At 46.5% G+C, this 17,633-nt stretch overlaps 2 long non-coding RNA genes across 2 annotated transcripts in view; both read left to right on the top strand.

Moving 5' to 3' along the window:
- The first annotated feature begins 658 nt into the window (after nucleotides 1–658).
- On the top strand, nucleotides 659–7,136 carry LOC135371456 (uncharacterized). The gene is made up of 3 exons (XR_010415618.1): nucleotides 659–718; nucleotides 781–860; nucleotides 6,988–7,136. It is a non-coding gene; the product is annotated as an uncharacterized LOC135371456 (long non-coding RNA).
- A 3,968-nt stretch (nucleotides 7,137–11,104) lies between these two features.
- LOC135371454 (uncharacterized) overlaps nucleotides 11,105–17,633 on the top strand; it is a 30,507-nt gene continuing 23,978 nt past the window's right edge. Inside the window, exon 1 of the long non-coding RNA XR_010415617.1 lies at nucleotides 11,105–11,318. This is a non-coding gene — a long non-coding RNA (uncharacterized LOC135371454). The remainder of the gene's footprint in view (nucleotides 11,319–17,633) is intronic.

The raw sequence follows: 17,633 nt of genomic DNA, 5'->3' as shown, positions 1-17,633 counted from the left end.
TTATACACGAGTGCGCATTATACACCGGAAAATACGGTATAGAAGTTACCACCTTTTCACACCCTTTTTCTTAGAGTGTAGTAAACTACCTGTTTAACATACCTACTTTTCCCCTGAAACTACGGTTGTAAAGACATTCCACTTCCTTACCAGGCACCTGGTAACACTGCGTCAAAAAAGGCGAATCCGGTTTGAAGTCAAACTTTGCCACCCTGTTCTCTGGGGTGTACGGAAGTAGGCGAAGGTATACTACGCGCTGTGATTTAATGTTGGATTTCTAGGAACACGTCAAGGTCGACAGCATACGCGAAACAACAGAGAGAGAGTTTGCATTCCGCGGAAGACTCCTATCCATCCAACGTGGCCCCCACACCTTCATTGGCATGCTCCACAACACCGCAATCCTCCCCCGAAGAAGAGTGCGCACTTTGTGACTGCGTACACCCTCACGTGCGCCTGTCTTTTTAATCATTCCGTGGTGTCTTCCCGACCTTGGCATTTCTAGGCCGACCGTGCATGCCAAAGTGGACTACCTGTTCAACCTGAAACACGAAGGAGGAAAAAGCAGTTAGCGTAATTCGTATCTCACAACGACGTAAAGTTCCTGTAATGGGTATGTTACACAGAAAGTGACAGAAGAAAGCCTTGAAGGGAGGCTCCGCACCAAAAACGTGTTGAGGTAACAGTGCGACATCAATCCGTACCGTATGATATTTCGGTGAATACAATTTCTCATCCTCAGGTGGCACAGATAATTAAAAAGTGATATTTTCCTTTCAGTGATTAGGCGCTCCTGCACAGAAAAGCAGTCCAGCAACATTGGACTTCACCTCACCGGTATTCCTCGTGTACGGCTTTCTGTACGTTTCGCTTTTACCGCCGGCGAATATTTTAGAACGAAATCGAGGAAGCAGATGAATGGCCATCCATGTGGTACGAAGTAGTTACAAAGCGCGTGCCCGAAAAACAGCCGGTGCCCGCACGAGGCTACCGGTGACGTCACGCGTGGTAAAGGAAGTAGGAGAGAGAATCTTCGAAGTTTCGGTTTCGTTTTGAGCTTCCCATCTTTTTTGTCAACTAACGAGTCCCCGACTGCCAAACTAACTTTGTTTCTCATTTCGGAAGAGCGCATCGAACTTATTTACACGGCCAATATAATGGTCTCGGATTGTCCCGGAGTCTCCCTTTAAAGGGACCATGAAATGACTTTCGCGAATTCCGAGTACTCCGCCGGAAACGGTTCTCATGTACCCCCACAATCATACACACATCGATTTTTAACGGTATTCAGTGCACCGGCGGCGCAGTTACCACGCAAAAAACAGCGGGGCGTGACCGCCGGATACATCCCTTCCAAGGGGGCGTACGCCGTCAACGTCCAGTCCTCTCAGCAAATTGTGAACGACCGGGAGCACACACCCCGCGGGACCACGTGGGTGCATGGTTTTAGTTTGGACAACGACGACGTCGTATATCTGCCGTCGAAATCAGCAGAAATATGTCGAAACGCAAACTGTCAGCGATGGAGGAAGAGATTGTGCGACATACACAGCGTCTACACTCTTAAAAATGAACTTCACCACATAGCATGCTCCTAGCCAACCATAATCTCGAATGATATCGTTATCTGCCCTGATTTGTTGAAAACGGGAGACGTACGCCTTTTCTGCGACACTTATGCTGTTCATAATTGTCACAGAAAAGGCGTACGCCTCCCGTTTTCAACAAATCAGGGCAGATAACGGTATCATTCGAGATAATGGTTGGCTAGGAACGTGCTATGCGCTGAAGTTCATTTTTAAGAGTGTAGGAATCATTCCGTACGCAGCCCAAAAAGCCACCGACAGAGACATTTTCTGACGAAGAAGCTCAGAAAGGGGAAAAACGCGCTCGTCCGGTAACCATGCTGATAATCAACGGCTACATTCCACTTCTGGTAGGATACTGTGTCAACGATTAGACATACGATTTTAGCTCCAGGTCAAATTAAGACACAGTTCATGGCGAAGTTTGCAAGCTTGCTCACAAATTTTGGAATTTGCTCGCAAAAGACCTTCCGCGAATCGGCAAGATCCCCTGTGTACGATATCACGGCCAGTTCGCCTCGCAGGCGGGTCGTAGCCGCCGCCGTTCACTGCCGTGGTTAATATAGAATATTTTCGCTATTTGAACGATTTTCAACTTCATACTTCACAGTGGGAATGCTTTAGTACAGAGTAACAAATTGAAAATGATCGTAGGCTTTGTCAAATATCTTTTCATGGTCCCATTAAAGCAGCAGTGAGGTGTCGTTTAACATGGCTCGAAACACTGTCCCATTAGTCAAGCTTTCAATTAGGAACCACCATGCAAAATATTTTCGCTTTGCGGCCTCCTATGACAGCGCAATCAAATCTAAAAAAAAAAAAAAAATGAAAAAGAAAAACAGTCGGCGAAAGCAGCAGCGGCACGATTCTCGCGTGACGTAGTGAAGGCCCCGTGCCTTGTATCTTCGTTTCACTCTTCTCATCTCACGCGCTGCTTATACCTGCTTGAGATGTGCCGCTCTACGTCACGAGTCACGTGCCCGTGGACCACGTTACGTCACGACGTTCACTCGTTCTCTCATACGCTCTTTTCACGAGTGGAGGATTCTTCTTCTTCTTTTTTTTCTGAAGTGAACGGAACAGAGACCTTGCGAGCGTTGTCTATAGATAAGCTGCACACCTGGTTCCTTCGCAGGAGCTCATTTTATTCGTTGCAGAAGAAGCTGAAGTGAAAAAACAAAATCTTTCGGGGGCTACCTTCAAGACTCCTAAGCAGATGAAATATTTACTAGAGACATGTACACGGTCGTGCTGAAGATTGGGAGGTGGCGGGTTGGAATCCTAACCACCGCCTGTGCTGTCTGTGGTCTTTCCCTATGTCTTCCGCCACACTTTATAGACGAATGTCTGCACAGTTCCCCTTGAAGTGGGCCCAGGACGCATACTAACCCCACTCCGTCCTGCTGCCCACTCAAAATATGTGCACGTCTCCACGCCGCTCATAGCAACACTTGCTTCGCGGCGCTAACACGGAATAAAAAGTGATTGATTGATTAACAGAAAAAGAAAAAAAAAGACACGATGGAAATGTGGCAGTCGTCGAAATAATCAGACAGGTGCAGGAATCAGCACCTCTTGGCAAGTCCACGGCATAAGGTAGTGTAGCGGAGTAGCGTAGTTGGTGCAGCGTGGTTAGCACACTTGACTTCACCGGTAATCAAGAGGTGTGACTTCCATTCCTCCTGCGCTCTCTGGCTTTTTCAACGGCTGCCATATTTCAATCTTGATTCGGCGTGTATCCGTATACGCGTCTGCGTCAGCGGCGCGAAGCAACATGTGTACATGTAAAACATGCACACTCTAAGAAAAAAGGAGGACTTTTACTCCTTTTGGGGACTAAATGCCTTGCCACAAAAAATAGTCCCTTTCAGGAGTAAATGCACGGGAGTAAATGAATGTCAAAGAGTGTAAACTGCATTTCCCGCGCAGTTGTAAGAGTCCCAAGTACATAATTCGTGTACATGCATGAAAATACTTTGAAGCAAACCGTCAACCGTGACATATCGCGTGATATAAAATCTTGCGCCATACATAGGGCACAATTTGCGGAGAAATATGCGCTAACTGTTTCTTACTCTATGTGGTTGGAATATTGCTACGTTGTCTGAGTTATACAGCCTTATGCCGCTCAAATTGACCAAGGGCACACATTTACGTAGACTGTTGCATTCAGGAGACCATGCGCGAAGTTCAGTGACGATTTGCAGTCCTGGGGAGTAAATGTCGAGACTAAATGTCGGGTTAGGGGACTAAAATGGGGAGTAATTGCAGACTAGGGGAGTAGAAGCTGCAATTACTCCCCGTTTTACTCCTTTTTTTTCTTAGAGTGCAGAGGACAACGTTGAGAGAATGAGTGCGAGTCCTCTTCGTTCAATGAGGCCCTTGGCAAGTCGTCTGTAACGCCCGGCCGCCAGTGCAGCGTAAACGGCTGTTTATACTTCAACTGCAAACAGCGTAGCTCATGCAACGTCGACCAGCGTCCTGCAGCGAGCGCGTGCCAGAGAGAATTAGAGACGAGACGCATCCACAATTTTTGCAATTCGGAATCCGAATCCAAGGAAGCTTTTGCGAATCTCGAATCTTTCCAATCCTTTCTTGAAAAGAGTTTAAAATGTCAGGAGAAAAAACACTTCTACTGAAAAGTGTTTTGAAGCAGAATTTCATATCTTGTGTTTAATGAAAAAACAAAAAGAAATGAAATGATAGTTCACATTTACGAGAAAACATAGTTATACACGTCTTCTTAAGTGCAATTTATTTAACATGTTGTTCACCGATTACACACTCTAAAAACAGAACTTCACCGCGTAGCACGCAGTGCGCCAACCATTGCCACGAATGATAGGGTTATCGCTCCTCATTCGAGGAGAGAGCAGGGCGAACGCCTTTTTGTGGCAATTTGGATATATGATAATTGCCACAAAAAGGCGTACGCCCTCCTCTCTCCTCGCATCAGGAGCGATAACTCTATCATTCGTGGCGATGGTTGGCGCACTGCGTGCTATGCAGTGAAGTTCTGTTTTTAGAGTGCAGGAAATACATAAACTCTCCAGTCTGAGTTCTTTCCATAAAACTAAGACACAATCAAAAGCAAAACCCTGTTATAAACTTGTAATGTAAAAGTTCCTGCTTGAACTTTTTCAGTCCAGAGCAATGTAAACAAGCAAGCAAGAAACGAAATTTTTGTTCAAAACACCAGCGTTCTCACCTGCTCGGGTCTAGCCTACTGCGTTTTTTTATCAGCTATGACAGCCGATGCGCTGAAGACAGTGCTCCTGGCATTACTGCCGATGGAGGTGTGATCAGGAACTTTTCGCCCAATAAGGCTGTCGGCGGACTCCGTAGGCGCCAATTTTAAAAACAAACAAACAAACAAACATGGTTGGTGGATTCGAGAGAATCGATTTGCCCAGTTGCCCGGGTAGCCGAATCCCAGTGCCGTTTTGGGCACTGGGATTCGGATTTCCCAATTTCGAATCGAGGAGGAGGAAGAGGAGTGTCGTTGGGAGGAACCCGAGAGGTCTGCCTGCCTGATTAGGCGGCATGTTTCTCGGGAAGGGAAAGATGGTGGAGAGGAGGAAAGGGTGAAGTGGAAGACCGAGCGGAATCCGCTCGGGGGGAGGATAGCTGCGTCCATGGGCCGACTTCAGGGGAACTGTGCCGGCATACGCCTATTACACATCTGAGGGAAACCCAGGAAAAACCCCAGACGGACGGCACAGCCGGCCCGCGGATTCGAACCGCGGACCTCCCAGTCTCCAAGCGCACGCGTTACCGCTGCGCCACCGGAGCTGGTCAATTTCGAATCCCTGCCTAGGATTCGAGGATTCGGTTGACCCATCCCTAGTATATCCCTCCGACCTATCCCTAGTATCCCTCCGACGGCAGCCTACACTCTTAGAAATGAATTTCACCGCATAGGACGCTCCTATAGTCAACCACACTCTAAGAAAAAAATGAGTACTTTTACTCCTTTTCGGGACTAAATGCATTGCCACAAAAAATAGTCCCTTTCGGGAGTAAATGAATGTCACAGAGTGGAGACTGCATTTCAAGCGCTGTTGTAAGAGTCCCAGGTACATAATTCGTGTGCATGCATGAAAATACTTTGAAGCACACCGTCAACCGTGATATATCGAGTGATATAAAATCTTGCGCCATACACTCTTAAAAATGAACTTCACCGCATAGCACACTCCTAGCCAACCATCATCTCGAATGATATCGTTATCTGCCCTGATTTGTTGAAAACGGGAGGCGTACGCCCTTTTGTGACAATTATGAACAGCATAAGTGTCACAAAAAAGGCGTACGCCTCCCGTTTTCAACAAATCAGCGCAGATAACGATACCATTCGAGATGATGGGTGGCTACACTCTAAAAACTGAACTTCACCGCATAGCACGCTCTGCGCCAACCATTGCCACGAATGATAGGGTTATCGCTTCTGATTCGAAGAGAGAGGTGGGCGTACGCCTTTTTGTGACAATTTGGATACATGATAATTGACACAAAAAGGCGTACGCCTCCCTCTCTCCTCGAATCAAAAGCGATAACCCTATCATTCGTGGCAATGGTTGGCGCAAAGCGTGCTATGAGGTGAAGTTCAGTTTTTAGAGTGTAGCAGCGTGCTATGGAATGAAATTCATTGTTAAGAGTGTACGGCAGTCATCTACCAGCTCGCGTTGCTCAGTGGTTAGCGTGCTGGTCATGTCACGTCGAGACTGGGAGGTACCTGGGTTGGAATCCCGGTACCGGCTGTGCTCTCTGGGGGTTTTCCTGGGTTTTCCTCAGACGCTTTCAGACGTATGTCGGCACAGTTCTCTTAGAAGTCGGCCCAGGACGCACCATCCCCAAGGGCGTTAGTCGTGACGTTGCCCACCTCTGTGAGGCCGACAACGGCGAGCCCTTTCACCACCACACTCTTAGAAATGAACTTCACCACATAGCACTCTCCTAGCCAACCATCATCCCGAATGACAACGTTCTCGCCCCTGATTTGCTGAAAACGGGAGGAGGAGCCCGTTTTCAACAAATCAGGGGCGAGAACGTTGTCATTCGGGATGATGGTTGGCTAGGAGAGTGCTATGTGGTGAAGTTCATTTTTAAGAGTGCACCACTACGGCAGTCATCCTCGTTGCGCGCGCTTGGTCGTCGAGGTTACGACGGAGTATAAGAGCTCTTTATGGTTTGCGCACCTGATTGGCAATCTAGAGCTGTAGAGCTGCAAGAGATTCCGTTACCTTGCTTTTTCGACCGTGCGTATTTCAAGCCTCACCACGAGAGGGCACCTGGACGTGCACCAGGACGTGCAGCTGTGGTGTGGACCTTTTGCGGAGTACCCACTATCAAAGTCAACAACTCACGTTTAATTGGTGCTTCGTTCTTCATTCATTTCAAGATGATCATCATGGCATCGACATATTTCGAGACCGTGGACACACAGCCAGCACAGAAACGTCAGCGGCGCCAGCGGCATCATCAATGCTACTAGGACACGCACGGGGAGAGACCACATCAAAGGTATGCCATCGCCAAGGCAGAAGTCAAGCCCCGCCCATTGGTGCTAGCCAAGGTCGTGCTGAAGACTGGGAGGTGCTGGGTTCGAGTCCTACCACCGGCTGTGCTGTCTGAGGTCATCCCTATTGGTTTTCCGAAAACGTTCGAGACGAATATCGCACAGTTTCCCCCTGAAGTCAGCCCGGGACTCGTACTAACCCCCCATTCCCGTACTCCTTCCTGCTGTCCTCTCTCCATCTGTCCACATCTGTACGCCGCTCATAGCCACAGTTGCTTCGCGGCGCTAACACGGAAGAATAATAATAAAAAGTCGGGTACGTATTCGAATAGGAAGTTATTAGACCGAAGACCAGCAACTGGCCCTCACCAATCCACGTGATACCCAAAAGAAAGAAACGGGAGACATGCAACCGTACGGGGACTATCGCGCACTGAACCGTGTCACTCCACCAGCCCTGTACCCTGTCTCGTATCATTCCTTCTTAAGCATGGTTCACACTACTGCGTTTTGCTGCGTGCGGGCGCTGGTTACCGTGGCAACAGATACGTGCGCGACCTCCCGTAGCAGAACGCAAGGAGTTCGCCCGAGCTCAATTTTTTTCCGACGCACGCAACAGCCCGCAAGCGGAGAACGTATCGCGAGGCCGCCTTCCGAGCGTGCGCTGTAGGTTTCTCTCCGCGAGACTGTTTTCAACATGGCGGCCACCGGAGTGGAAATCCCGCTCGGCGCTCATTGGCTTAGAGATTGGTGACGCGCGCATTCGGACGCAATTATGTGAACAGAGGAACGGATTGCTTACAACGCACGCATACGCACGCAGTCGTCCGCGCGCAGCAGAACGCACTAGTGTGAACCATGCTTTACCGCTCTCGCTTTCGAGACGCCTCTTTTCTTTCCATACCGTGTTAGCACTGCAAAGCCACTGTGGCTATGAGCGGTATACAGACGTGGAAAGGGGGAAAGAAGTCTGGAGGAACGAATCGGAATCTTCGGGGCTAGAGTAGGCTTCCGCGTCCAACACTCTAAAAACAGAACTTCACCGCATAGCACGCTGTGCGCCAAACATTGCCACGAAGGATAGGGTTATCGCTTCTGATTCGAAGAGAGAGGTGGGCGTACGCCTTTTTGTGACAATTTGAACACATGAAAATTGCCACAAAAAGGCGTACGGCCCCCTCTCTCTTCGAATCAGAAAGCGATAATCCTATCATTCTTGGCAAAGGTTGGAGCACAGCGTGCTATGCGGTGAAGTTCTGTGTTTAGAGTGAAAGTCAGGAGCAGTTGCGCCGATATCTGTTCTGAATATCTGCTGGGAATCCCAAGGGAAACCTGAAACAGCACGACGGTGCATGGGGTTCGAATCCTCCACCTTTCTCCCTTTTTGCGTGAACTGGAGCTGAGGGAATGCTATGTCCATTTCAGCCATGCCGCTGGCATTCCGAGGTCCTTGCTAGACCACAAGTCACGGAAGTACAAGCTATGGTGTACAGAAAAAATGCTTTAAAATGAAATAAAAAGAGCTGCAGAAGAGACTTGGGGAGTTTGACGCAGGAAGTTCTGCGTTTCATTTCATTTTGCGTTTGATTTTGATGCGGAGTCCGACTGTAATGGAGAAGTAGTGTTCGAGAAGGATATCAGTGAAGGCTTAGAAGCAAGGGGGCAAAAACAAAACAAAAACAAAAACGACTGCGTTTATTTATTTATTTATTTATTATCACCCTCAGGGCAAAGCACTACAGAGGGGAGTGGTTTTACAAATGATCCGTAATGATTCTATGGAATGTTTCCGAGTTGGTACAAAATAGTGAAGATGGAAGGTGATTCCAGTCAATGCTTGTTCTCGATACAAACGAGTTTGAAAAAGCGCTAGTCCTGCAGTGAGGTATCCCTACTTTGTGCTGATGGTCAATATGGTCATGATGATCGTTGAACATCAGAGGAGAGGAAGATGAACCAACAGATTAGGGATGGCTGTCCCACTTGGCATTCGCATACACAGTAAATCATTTTATACCTTTATCCGCTCAAAACGGGTGTATTCTTATAAAAACACCCTTTTCTATTCCGCGGACTAAAGAAAAGGGTGCAAGAAGAGCATTACTAAAGGTGTAATATCGACATACACCACATTTTATCCAATGTCGATCATTAAGGGTGTAAAGTGAGGTATTGAAAGAAGTGTTTACGCTCAATACACCTTTTATACGCCCCAACTAATCTGGGAATATTGTGTTAAAAATTATGTTTTAATTCGAGAAAGAAAAATTCTGCTGCTTTCACAGCTCCGCTCAGGAAGTAATCACGTTATAGACGATAACCTGAGTTAAGAACATAGTATTTGACAGGGAAGGATGTTAGGAATATAGCTGGTATCTTTGACTCGTGGCAGGCGTACGTGTTAATTGCAAAAATGTATCCCGTCACCGTTACAAACGTTTTCCGCACCACTACACTTAACGAACGTGCCCCAACAAATTGTACTTCAGTACATGATCAATTCGATGCGCCAATATAGGCTACATCGGAACTCACGCTGGTCCCACCGTATTACCAAGCTAACAGGGGTGCCTGTGACGCATTGCGCTCCGAGTCAGGTTAACCACGTCTGGTAGCCTGTTGTGTTCAGGGTGGTGCATGCCATAGAAGCAAGAACGTCGAACTGTACGTCTCGGCATGCTGCCGCAGGAGCTTGTATTACACTAGCTATTCTAGACGGAGTATTTGCCAGAAAATTCCTCCATCCTGAAAGCTGTGTTCAACACAATACTCCACTTTTAAGGGGAGTTTTTTTTTAAACGCCCATTATAAGAGTGTCTATGAGGAATACACCTAATTAAACGGTGTTTTAGAAGAAGAAAAAAAGCGTGAAAAAGTGTACTGTGTATTTCTGCGTAGCACTCTAGAGGAAGATTGTGAATGTTCCTCAAATATCTTCACTGAAGACTACTTCTGCGTCTCCGCACCACACAAGCTGTCATCAGCCCCTGCAGGAACGAGACGGAACAGAGACACACGCAGAATATCAATGTATACCCAATAAAAAGAAAAGGTGTGCGAAGGATAATACACTGACCTGTTTCAACAAATACAATCGACGAATAACTCCTGTGTTCTGCGAGTACCGCGTATTTCGACTTAAATCACATTTGGAGGAACATGAAATCAAAATATCTTATAGTCTGTTGTAGTGGAACGACCGGCGAGTCCATTGCGTTTTCAGGCAAGATAATAATAATAACAATAATTCCTTTATTCACAAAGATTAGATGTGGGACGCAGATGTACAGGCAGGTACAGATCGAAAAGAAGCGTAGATGATCAAAAACTGTAGGCGCAACCATTCGTGAGATAATTGCTGAAATTAGATATTCAGTCATCCTCAGCCGACTTATTTTTTCCTGCTGTCTTCATTTTTGCTGTCTATAGTTACTTTGTTTTCTCTTCTTCGTTGTACTCTTTCAAGTATTACCTGATCTATTGTACTTTTCGAGCCTCTTCCCTATAATTTTGTTATTATGTCCCCCATATGTTTATCATCTTTATGCATGTTTTTTAAACATCCCCTCCTAGTGCCTTGGATTATTGCCTTCCTGCCATTTCCTCTACAATCATTAACGTGTCTTGCTGTATATATGTACATTTCTGTAATTTGATAGTGCGTTAACACCAAGGCTCTTGCGGCCGTTCTTGGGCACAATAAACTCATTCAATCATTCATTCACTCATTCTCCTCCTACACTTGTATGCATAGGTGTACGCAGCTCTTTACTGCACTCCTCAGCATCACACAGGAAGATCGGAAATAACGGAAATGTATACTGTTACAATATACACGTGCTGAGAATACACACATAGTTATAGACATCCTGTCATGCGAGCCCAATGTTTATCAGCAGACGAGGTAGGTATGTCCTTTTTTCTTTGCCTCCTATCACTCTCTCCTTTCTTTGTTTGAATGCTACACCGTACGTCCGGAACCCCGGTGTGGCACGTACCCTCGCGAGCGCGTCGAAAAGCACAAGTGATTCCCACAGCCGTCCCACGTCATTACATCCCCAAGCAGAAGGAGCGTCAAGCGCAAGAAAATGGAACGTTCCTCCAAAGCAGACGAACGGGCCGACGAAACCGAAAGTGAAACTAAGCCAAGCACGCACTCCTCGTCAAAGCAGAAGACAAGCGATCGTAAAACGCGCCGACGTCGGGTCATACAGGTAAGGGCCCTCCTTTCCCTTCTACACAGCCCATCAAGTACCGTACACGGGTGACCCTAATGCCGTTGGGGGCCTTTCAACTGCCTCGTCACGCGTCTCCCATGCGTTTCGCTTTCATTTCTCCTCTGTTGTTTTGTGTTTCGAGCTCCTTGAGATTTTTTTTTTTCCTTCTTCTCGCGATGTTCCTTCCTTTCTGTATGCTACGCCGGGATGACGTCCCTGTCGTGTAACGCTTTTGTAAGATGTCAGATGATATCGTCCTAATTAGTATTAGATGATGCCGTATTACGTCGCTTTTGTTGTCTTTTGTTGTCTGGGAATGTTGCCGGTTCCTCGTGGAGCACAAGTGTACGATGTTGGGGTAGTTGGTATCCTGACATATTGTTGAATACAGCAATAAACAACAGTTGAGAAGACAAGAAGTTGATGCCGCGGCTTTCACGGCAACGTTAATGATAAAGAACGAGGATGCGTGTGCAAGCCAGCCTTCCATTGACCTGTCTTTGGATGAGATAACATATCTGCATAGGATATAGTTTCTGGAAGCGGGTCAATAGGTTCGGTACGTTGTCAAGCATGTGTGACGGTGCTTGATTGATGTGAGTGTCCATCTGTTAACGGGGCACTAAAATGCAAAACCAACTCGCTCTCACATGAAATTCAGTGGTTCAATTAGTATAATGCGAGCAAAATTAGTTCACACAGCGCTACCGTTTAGAAGGACAACGCAATGAAAACGCAGACGTCTTTGGCGGCAACTAAAGGGATCCCAAGGAGGCAAAGATTGACGGCATCCAATGGTACAGCAGGAGAAGCGCGCGCATACCTGTCGTGGCCGCGTGGATTTGGAACGGGTCCGATCGTAGTGTTTCAGACATGCGCAGTATGATGCGCACTGCTGTGTTTTTCAATACCGATTCACAGAATCGTAGCCCACAACAGTTCTCGGGAATGTTTTGCACCGACAACATTTATATTCACGTACTCCGGACAGCGACGCCAGTCCGGTACGTAACGCGCACTATGTTTTTCACCGGAACTGCTCCATTGCATGGCACGCGCGTGCACTCGCAGCATGGACTAAAAACACCGATGCACGAGCTGAAACGTCGTTCATCGCTTAGCGCCGAAGCAAGAAAGAGTCCGGTATAATTTCGATTGTGGCTCCGTAACGAAATCAAAGACTCGTCTGCATGTCTGTCCGACCTTGTCCAGCCACCTCCTATTGATTGCGTTTTGTTTTTCATTTTTGTTGCTGTTTGTATTGCGTTTGTATTTCTCTTCACCCTTACCCTTTTCTCTTGTACCATGTGACTTGGTTTTTGATATATGCTTCACCTCTTGTAACAGGTCCTCAAACCTGAAGAAGTGCAGCCTACTGCACGAAAGTCTTGTTTTTAATGTATACAGTAAACAGTTGATGCTCTTAACCGTCTTTGTTATTTTTGATGACAAGTACGAAATTAACGTAGCGTGGAACGTAATTTGAAGTCAACTTGTTTTTTGCATTTTAGCGCCCCTTTAAGTATGGGCGGTAACTGTTGCGGGAAAAGTGGAGCTAATTCTGATTTTCACACTTGTTAATCATCGGTGATATTATTTCCCCTTTGTGTCCTCAATAAAATATTCCGTTAGTTGCGAGTATGCAGTCGTGGAGTCAACTTCTTGCCTTCTCGGTGTTGTCTATGTGCTGCATTCAACAATATGTCCTCACGGAGTTCCTCTGTCTCTGTGTCTTCGCCATGTGTACCAGGTCGCCCCAGTTCACCGCTGTGCGAGTTACGCTTTTTGCTTGTGATTATTCTGTGCTAGCACCGCGAAGGAACTGGGACCCATAGCGTTTACAGACGTGAAAACAGATCGGGAGACTCGGCGACTGGAATGGGATGCGGGCTCGAATTCCGGAACCTGTTGTGTCCCCTAGGTGTTTTCTTTGGGTTTCGTCGTGCGTATGAAAGGAGCATGGAAAGACGCGAGAACAAACATGTCGGGAGAACTAGAAATTAGGATCACAAGCCCTGAGAGATGGGGCAAGGTGGGGCAAGATGAGACGGCAATTTGCAATTGAATATGGAATTTTTATTTTTCGTATTTTTCAAACAAGAAATTCAAAAATGCAGATTGTCTCATCTTGCCCCAACCCTCGGGGCAAGATGAGACACGCTGTGGTAATGAACTATAAAAATTAGTTTTTGCAATTTAAGCACCTACACAGCCCCGTTGAGCCCACCGCCTACATGATGTGCGATAAAACTACACAGAACCCGGTGCTATTTTCCCCCACCGGCCTTCGCAAACAAGGCACCGCCAGTCTGATGTGTCGCTGGTCGCTCGCTTTTCAGTGCGCTTCTGCTTTGCTGGAAATATCCTAGGACACAGGAAAATCTGCTGGAAAATCCTAGGCAACATGCAAAAAAGGAAACTCTGTACAACAAGCATAAGGCCACCTAATAGTTGAGTGATCAGTTTATAAGTTACATTAAATGTAAATTGCATTACATTTAAATTACATTAAGTTGTCGCGTCTCGCCCGTGGATACCATCGGATGCGGATGTGGACTTACATTGACAGAATAAACCTGCGACACGCTGCTGCACAGCTGACAAGAAAAAGGACTACAGAAAATCGCGCCTTTTTTTTTGCGATTCTTTACATTCCACACTCTTAGAAATGAACTTCACCGCATAGCACGCTCCTAGCGAACCATAATCTCGAATGATCTCGTTATCTCCCTCATTTGCTGAAAACGGGAGGCGTACGCCTTTTCTATGACAATTATGAACAGCATAAGTGTCACAAAATAGGCTCCGCCCCATGTTTTCAGCAAATCAGGCACGAGAGCGTTGTCATTCGGAATGTCGGTTGGCTAGGAGCGTGCTATGCGATGAAACTCATTTTTAAGAGTGCAGGCAGAAGTAACCAATTTTTTTTCTCTTCAACGCAAATGCCAATCCAGACAATTCTCACGTGCAATGCAGAGCCACCTAAGAGTAAAGTTTCAAGCGCATGGGGCAACGCGTCTCTGATATTGGCGGCGCCGAGAAAGAAAATGTCCCATCTTGCCCCGTGTCTCATCTTGCCCCACCTTACCCTACATTCGCACATAAACTACGAGTGCAGCGCGTAATCCTGCAGCGCAAGAGAGCTTTCAACCTCGCGGGTCAGAAAACCTCCTCTCCTCCGCTGCCAGTCGGCCATGTCATGTGCCTCGCCAATAGACCTCACCCTGTTTGTAAACAAATGACGTCATAGTGTTCGACAGCGCCACCAATTTGGTAGAGTTGAACTACGCTGGAAGCTAGATGCGAACAAGGTCACGTCCGAAAGCCGCAGTCTTGAGGGTATTACCATGGTCCTTGAAAGGAATACGACCTTCGGTCCTATACTGTCTAACACTGTGACGGTATTTGTTTACAAACAGGAAGAGGTCTAATGGTTCTCTCTTGCTAATGCTCGCCATGACTCAACTTACTCCCACTTTATTCTGCACGTGAGCCACGACGACTTCGGAAGCTGCAATCTATTCTGCCGCAGAGATATGGTGCTTGAGTTCGTGAAGTACAAGTACGCGTCCTTTAATTTCGTTATGTGTCAACACCAACCCATTCCACCCTGGATGAAATCCGCAAGAGCGATTCATTATTGGCTGAGAGCACATCACTTCTCAGGTCTCTCTATGAAAGCCTGCATCCACGCCGCTGTAGTAACACTAACCCAACCACAACCTAGATAAACGTAATGTTGCCATTTCCGCATTTTGCCATTCATCAAAGCCTTAAGTGAAAATTGTGAGAAATATGTGAAAATTAAAATAGCCGTTCTTTTTCGGCAAGTAACCCTTCGATTACCTGGCACACCGTAAATATACCTCTCCCTGTTTGTAAACAACTGACGACATAGTGTCCGACAGCGCCACCAATTTGGTAGAGTTGAACTATACGCTCGAAGCTAGAGGCGAATGAGGTCGCGCCCGAAAGCCGCAGTCTTGAGGGGATTACCATGGTCCCTTTAATGGACGCGACCTTCGGTCCTACTTCTCTTCCAATAGGAGGCAGCGAACAAGTGCTCATTCGTGGAACCCGGCCCTCCCCTTTAGATTTGTTTCGGTTTCAGTCTGTCTACCAAAGTCATGATGACGTTCGTCGGGTAGAGGTGCATATGTGGCTGGGGGAGGGGGGGTTATGCCCAATGAACAGTGTGCTACACGGAGTGCGCACAAAAGCCTATCGGAGGCCTATCCTTTGGCATGGTGTCATCTTTCCCCCCCTCCATAACTCCTTCAAACACCTCCAGGGGGAATTCCCACGATGGTGAACACTTGCACCGAACTCTCGGTTACCTATAGGGTTGTAAAGAGGAACACGTGATAGAACAGAAGTTGCACCTCCTGCAATACGGGTAAGACACAGCAAACGTTTTTTCTGTTCCAGACCTGAAACATAGACATTGTGAGGGTAGCCCTACATAGAAACGTGAGAGAAAAAAAAAAAACAAAGAAAAAAAAAAGAGAAAGAAAAAAGGAAATGCCAAGGACAAGAGCCAATCGGCGCTGGGTGCTGAAGCTGGGCGAGTTCTCAGTCTCGACAGGGAAAGCTATCTTAGGAATCTTAGCTAACATAACATTTTCTTCTAACGTTCATTCTCAACTAAATATCCAAACAAAAATAGACATGTACAGTTCACGGAAAACTGAAAACATGAGCAGGTAATGTGACTAAAGCTACCAGTCTTTTCCATTTCTTGACACACAATTTAGTTTTAAATAAAATTTATAACTTAAACTTAGACTTACGACTTTCCAATCTCTTATGTGGCTGACATTTACGAAATGTCATGCAACGTTTTTTTGCGTTGAATGTGAATCATTTTAAATGTGTCCTAATAATTAATTCATTAAATCAAAATAGTTAATTAAAATAAATTAGAAGCCACCAAAGCAAATTCTACGCCCAATATATTGCTGACTCCTTCAACGAACAGACCCTTCCCCCTCTTTTCGAAATCCTTCTAATGTACATTATGACCATATGTTGTGAGCGGAGCGTATAAGAAAGATTTATTATGGCTCATTCCACCTTGAGCAATCTCCGTATATTAAAGGAGCCAAGACAGCCGCCTGAAACATTTTCTCCTATACTGACGCATTATGAAAGGATGTAACTCGACTTGGCAACAAACACACACAAAAAAAAAAGCATCTGTATGCAATATTTGTCTTAAAAAACAAGAATAAGAAAAACGTACCTGAACATCGACGCGCGTGATCCCGCTGAACCTGCTCTCCAGGGTGAAAGAGGGGGAGGAGGAAAACGTCACCAATGATGTCATTACGTTCCATAAATGACAGCGCTGAAATCGGAGCCGGCGCTTTGTTCCTTTTCGTTTCCGGTTACCTCCCAGCTCTCATTGTGCAGCAGACGACGTTTCTCCAACCAATCTGCGGGCAGTACCGTAATGACGTCAAGTCGACCTGTGCTGCCAGTTGCAGACATTGCCTAGGTTGCGCACTGTCGCGATTTTTAAATTCGAACACTGCGATATTTATACATATGTTGAATGAATCGCTTCGCATAGTGCATTGTAACAAGCAGATTAAGGAGTTGGATGTAAAAAATGTGCTTTCTGTGCTGCTTTAAAGGGAGACACCGGGACAATCCAAAACTATTATATGGCTGTGTAAATAAGTTCGATACATTGCTTCGAAATGAGAAATAAAGTTGGTTTGGCATTCGGGGACTCGTTAGTCGCCAAAAGAAGTGGGAAGCTCAAAACGAAACCGAAACTTCTGAGGGTTCCCTCTCCTACCTTCTGTACCATGCGTGACGTCACCGTTAGTCTCGTGTAGGGGCCACCGGCTGTTTTTCGGGCACGCGCTTTTTAACTTCTTCGCGCCACATGGATGACAAGTCAACTGCTTCCGCGATTTTGTTCTAAAATATTCGCCCGCGGTAACAAGCACAGGCAAAACTAAGCCGTGCACCAGGAATACTACTGGGAGTGAAGCCCAGTGTTGCTGGACTGCTTTTCAGTGGAAGACCGCCTAATCACTCGAAGGAAAATATTCCTTTTTTATAATTATCTTTGCCACTTGGGGACGAGAAATTGTATTCACCGAAAAACTTTCCGGTGCGGATTCATGTCGCACTGATGCCTGAGCGCGTTTTTAGTGCGGGGTCTCCCTTTAAGTTATCGTATCTGCTGTAGCCGACCACGACCTTTAATCTGCGCCAAGAGTCGCGGTTGATCACGCACACGCGAGACGAAGCAGGAGGATGTCTCGCCGTCCCCGCATTTCACTTTTTCCGCCTTCCGTC

Source organism: Ornithodoros turicata, chromosome 1, assembly GCF_037126465.1.
Source record: "Ornithodoros turicata isolate Travis chromosome 1, ASM3712646v1, whole genome shotgun sequence".
NCBI classification, from domain to species: Eukaryota; Metazoa; Arthropoda; class Arachnida; order Ixodida; family Argasidae; genus Ornithodoros; species Ornithodoros turicata.
The sequence above is the reverse complement of the archived record's forward strand: the minus strand, read 5'-3'. Positions and strand labels throughout refer to the sequence as shown.